General features: G+C 39.4%; 1 long non-coding RNA gene and 1 other non-coding gene across 3 annotated transcripts; both read right to left on the reverse strand.

Annotated features, from left to right (window-relative positions):
* Positions 1–1,534: 1,534 nt before the first annotated feature.
* LOC141587178 (uncharacterized) lies at positions 1,535–4,233 on the reverse strand. Of its 2 annotated transcripts, none has more exons than XR_012519717.1 (3): positions 3,873–4,233; positions 3,713–3,775; positions 1,535–1,740 (listed from the first exon to the last, which is right to left on the reverse strand). It is a non-coding gene; the product is annotated as an uncharacterized LOC141587178 (long non-coding RNA). The 2 variants fall into 2 exon arrangements; XR_012519718.1 differs by having other exon boundaries at positions 3,869–4,233.
* Positions 2,846–2,977, reverse strand: LOC141589030 (U11 spliceosomal RNA). The gene has a single exon (XR_012519988.1). It is a non-coding gene; the product is annotated as a U11 spliceosomal RNA (small nuclear RNA).
* Positions 4,234–5,764: the final 1,531 nt, after the last annotated feature.

The following is a 5,764-nucleotide window of genomic DNA, read 5'->3' on the forward strand; positions in this document are numbered from 1 at the left end:
CCTTCTTATCCAAAGCTTGGATGATCTCGCCAAACACCAACCATGATGGATCTCTACCATGCTTCATTTGCTCAACTACATGTACAAGGGTCATGCTACCATAGTATTTTGGCCCCTCCTTCTTCAAAGCATCAACAAAGAGGTATACATGGACAAGGCAAAATGCAAGAGCCCTTTTCCTAGCCACCTCCGAAACATTGGCATCCAATCGGTTTGAGAAAATGTTGATGAGAGCCAACATATCCACACCATGAGGAGCAAGAAGAAAGTTGACTTGGCTTAATGACAAGCCCAACATTGAACGGAATTTCTCCTTATAACACAACCGAGTCGGAGGAAGCACCGGAACACAACCCGACCACCCACCAATGGCTCCAACTTCTTCGGCAAGAGGACAAATTTCGCCGTTCGGGAAAACGAAAATGTGATATTTCGAATCCCAAAACCGAGAGCATGCTTCAACAAATGAGGATTGCACCTTAACTTGATGAAGCACCAACAATTGACCAACTCCCATGCAAACGAGTTGATACTTCTCGGGAGGCGACAAATCCCGGCACCATTGTCGCAACGCATTCTCAAAGGCATCCATGAAATGTTTTTGTGGAAGAAGAAGAGGTTTTGTAGAGATGTTTTTCGTGTTTCGGATGATGAAACAATGAAGCACAAACATACTTATTTATACAAAACAATCAGCGCGTTTTTCAGAAAAAAGGGAGAGTTGGCTCCTATCGCCAAGCAACTCGCGCCTCTTTGGGCCTGGTCTCAGGATTCCCACCTTGAATTGTCCCTTTCAAGTTGTGTTTTCCCCTGACACCTCAAACCTCCCGCCGGAATGCTCGCGCCTCTTCGGGATGGTCCAATACACTTTGTGTTTTCTCACACTCACATTTCCTTGTTTTCGCGTTTTACGAAATCCGACACGGTTTCCATGACGCGGCTTTAAACATACGGATTTTTCTTTCTTTTTGAAAGGGGGAAGGGCTATCGCCCCGATCGGCGACGGATCATTTCCATGTCAGTCGAAACTCCGAATTTTTTTTCGCTTTTTCGCAATTTTCCCAACAAAAAATGAAAATCGAAAATTGATAACACGACATCAGTTTTCCTCAAAATTTCAAGCACTCTCAAATTCGAGTCTTGATCTCACAAAAATCAAATCAAATACACTCGCAAAAAAAATCTATTCTAAAATTCACCCCTGACGGTTTGAGTTTGAATTTTTCGAGTTATAAATCAATTTCATCAATTTCGATGCAATTTAATTCAAAACACGAGTTAATTGCTCAATTTTTAAATCAATTTCTTTTTAAGAAGTCCGAACGCGACGACTTGTCGCGGAATTTTCAAAATATCGTTTCAAATTTCAAAATTTCAATTTTAACTTCGAGTCATCGTGGTTAATTTTTATTTTCAATCAAATGTCTTCTTTCGTGTTTATATTTATGCGTATGTGTGAACCCCCGCAAACTTGCTAAGAAAATACAATAAGTAAATGCGGAAATTTTGTAACTTATAAAGTTTAAAGCGTGGGTTCATTAAAATCTAAAACACAATTAAAGAATGCGGAAATAAAGTTAAGTTTTTACAAACGTGATAGTCAAAGATGAGGGGAAAATATATCCCTTGAATGACAATACAATAAAAGGTGAGTTTAAACAATCCTAATAAAACGACTACTAGTCCAAGGTGCTCGCTAGCTCACACATGTCTTCACCCAAAATAAGCACCAACTAATACCTGTCATTCATGAAACATGAACGCCACAGTCAGTGGGGAGTAACTCAGGGTTCTCCCAGCCACATTATGTCAAAATGAACATAACAAAGAACTCAAACAAGCAAACAGTCCAAGTATTAAACAAGACGTATACCATTGGAATTATACTAGACATGGGGGCATTCACGCTAGCGTAGTAAGAGAAAGCAAGATGGAGTAATGACAGAATAACAATAGGGTATTCAATGGAACAATAATTGAACATGTCTAGGCATATTCAAACAAATGAGATAAAGGAAATAGTACGGATACCGGTAAGTAATCACGAGCACGAATTCCAACGAAAACATGACATAGATATGAGATCAGAACTCAAATCATATGAAGTAAGTAAATAAGAGATCAATCAACACAAAATATATGAGTGGAACCATAGCCATTACTTTGAAACCTCTTAACAAACATTGCACGGGACGTGGCTACTAATGTCACATTCATACTTATGGCTTGCATCTCACCATAAGAACGGATGGGAACATCAATCCCGGCGATCATATCGCAACTAGGAGGCTTGCATCTCACCTCTAGTATCCGATAGGACCAAGACACTTACATCCAAACAATTGACAATATCTATAACTAAGCAAGACCGTACTACTCCTTAAATATAATTCCCCTGGTTGGGCGACAATGATAAAACTCACTTGCCAGAACAGCACAAGTGACCGAAACCGCACTTGCTAGAACAGCACAAGTGACCAAAAACCGCACTTGCCAGAACAGCACAAGTGACCAAACACCGCACTTGCCAGAACAGCACAAGTGATCAAACACCGCACTTGCCAGAACAGCACAAGTGACCAAAAACCGCACTTGCCAGAATAGCACAAGTGATCAAACACCGCACTTGCCAGAACAGCACAAGTGACCAAAAACCGCACTTACCAGAACAGCACAAGTGACCAAAAATCGCACTTGCCAGAACAGCACAAGTAGGGCGTAAATATCAGTCAAGCAAAAGGCATAGAAAAATGATAAATTTACATGGACACGTCCCAATTTAATTAAACAAGTAGATTAATTCACTCGTATTTGAAATACGATAAATAAATGAGGATGAACGGATTAAAGTGCATATTAATTAATAAAATATAAAACTTCCACAAATTATGTCGGCCATATGTCTTGATAGCCATACAACACTCACCATTCCATTATATAGATTGTGCATGGCATATATAGCCAACCAACCCATTTGACAATTTCCATGTTGATTAATTCACAAATTAAAATGCTATAGAAACAACATGGAACATGCCCCTGCAGTGGAAATGTTGGACAAAGCAGTTGCATAAGAACGCAGCATATCAACCCATGTGAGACCGTCTTAAGACGGATTTTTAAACATGAAATAAGACGGGATTCATCCATACCAATTATCCAATTCATACATGTATATACACATGAGACGGAAGCAAGAAAATTGGCTCAAATAAACAACAATAAGTCGACCAAACGAGCCGATAAACACGGCTGAATCATTATAATAATGATTCAATTATCCCAAACTTCTTTAATACGAAAACACTTGGGAAAATTGATTGGGTCAATTTCCACAGTACGGAAAGATGGAACAAGGACACTTGATTGGGTTAATTTTCAAAATTTTCAATGACTTTAATACGGAAGTGTTTTCGTATTTGGCGAATTCTTTACGGTCTAAAGGCTATTGTGAAACCGTCTTAAGACGAAATTTTAAGCATGAAACATGTAATATCCATCCAAATAAATTACCCAATTCATTTACCTACTCCACCATGAATCCAAAGGTGCTAACTTTTCTCAAAATAGATAAGTAAAACTCGTATAAAACCGTCTCAAACAAACATCATATAAACTCAGCAAGAAGGAAACTTTGTATTATAAAAGAGTAACACCACACACAAACACATATAAATTTCATCATAATGTCGAGTAATCCCATCACCGTTACCTTTCCGCTCTTCAAAGAATACATTTCCGACTCAAAACTATTCCGGGTTGTCAAATGGCACACCTAAAACACAACGAAAACGGTTAGCACGAGATTTTCGAGCCATATAAGGGCACGGTCAGAATAGGAGAAGAGGAAAGCTTGGCTCTTTCTTACATACAAGGAAGGAGAACGAGAAGAGGAAGCTAATGGAGCGAGAATTAGCGAATTTGGTCGAGAAACGAAGACGAGATCTGATTTTGAAAGGTCGAAGGAAAAATAGTGTACAAAGGCTTTTTGTTTACTGTTATTGTTGTTGGTTTTCCAAAAGAAAAGGAAGAAGGAGGTGTGGGGTTGGTCCGATGGTTGTTGTGAGAGTGGGAGGAGTGAATAAAAGAATTATTAATTTAGTTAGGTACAAATAGTTAGTGGCGTGTTGTGAGATAGGTCGGAATTAAACAAGTCTCACATGTGAAAATGTGACGGTATTTTGTTAGACAGAAATACGTCTTAAATCTACTATAATTTAAGACGGGATTTTATTATTATTATTATTATTATTATTATTATTATTATTATTATTATTATTATTATTATTATTATTATTATTATTATTATTATTATTATTACTGTCTGACTGAAAAAGTATATCTCCATATAAACAAGCTCATAACAATGTAACCTTTATAAAAATTATGTTCAAAATTGAAATTAATTAATTTAAATAATTTAAAATATAAATAAAACTATAGAATGGTTAATTAAATTATAAATGCTAAAAATGGGAAATTCACGGGTGTTACAGTATGTGCTACCTGTTGCCTGTTTTCTACACTAACGATGCAGGAACTAGTGCGAATCAAAAGGGGAACTGACAGCCGACGGCGCTTCTCCGAAATACAACACAAAAAAGCCAAAAATCACAAAATAAACCACAATCCAAAAACACATATATACAAACCGCCTCACGCAAAATACGTCGACACACGTTTGATACAAGCGACTGACCATACAAACAGGAGCTAGTACAGACATCTATCATACAGACACTGGCCTAAAACAACCGTCTATCATACAGATACTGGCCTAAAACAACGAACTGGGGAAACACCGAACTAAGCACTCCTTATCCTCTCGATCGGAAAATAAAAGTAGCAACACGGGAAACAGAGGAGTAACAACAGAAGCAGAGGTGGTTACCACGACGGTAATACCTCGCTCCTACTCCACGATAAAAAAGAAGACAGTGTCTGGCAGACTTTGGATGATAAGGAGGCCAAGAACAATAATGCGGCGCACCACCCCGGTGTTGACCCTCAATCATCAGCCATCCTGTCTATGAGTCACAATGAAAAGGACAAGCCGACCACGTCAACCGCCTCCCTTTCTCTACGGAAGCATCCTCTACCACCACCTCGGCTCCAACAGCCTCCCCGGTCGCTTTTGCTCCTCCCGGATCATCCTCCTCCTCCAAGGCCTCCACGACAGACCCCGCAGGTCCTGAATGATCCCCTACAACCAAAGGCAAACAAAGAGCGTCAGCCGAAATTTCGGCATTACGACGGCGTAAAATGGACAAATTCAAAAAAAAACCTGCAAAACAGAACAAGGGCAATCCTGCCCAAACCCAACCAAACAAAAACAATTCACAAAAAAAACGCACAAAAAAACGACTCGCCCTTCTTTTCAAGCAAAAGACGAGTCAAAACAACAACAAACAAAAATGGCACCTCAAGACCCACACGAGGTCCGCCAACAACCCAAAATACGTCCCGACGCAATGGGGTATTTTTCTACAACTCAAAAAGGCAATTTCTACGCCAGTTTGAGCGCAAGCAGGTCAAAATTTCAAAATACGACCACAACGAGGCAACGTGATTTTACCACGCCTCAAAGCGACCTAAACTACCAATAAGGTCCATTTCAGGACGAACTGACTCAATTCAAGCTCGGACAGGCGCTTATTTCGTTAGACAGGAGACCGCTTCAAAGGCAAAAATTCCAACTTTGCCCATAACACCCGACAAAGGTCCACAATGGCAAACACAGTCTTTCCCGACTACAATACAACCT

The sequence above is a fragment of the Silene latifolia genome, chromosome 6, assembly GCF_048544455.1.
Source record: "Silene latifolia isolate original U9 population chromosome 6, ASM4854445v1, whole genome shotgun sequence".
Lineage (NCBI taxonomy): Eukaryota > Viridiplantae > Streptophyta > Magnoliopsida > Caryophyllales > Caryophyllaceae > Silene > Silene latifolia.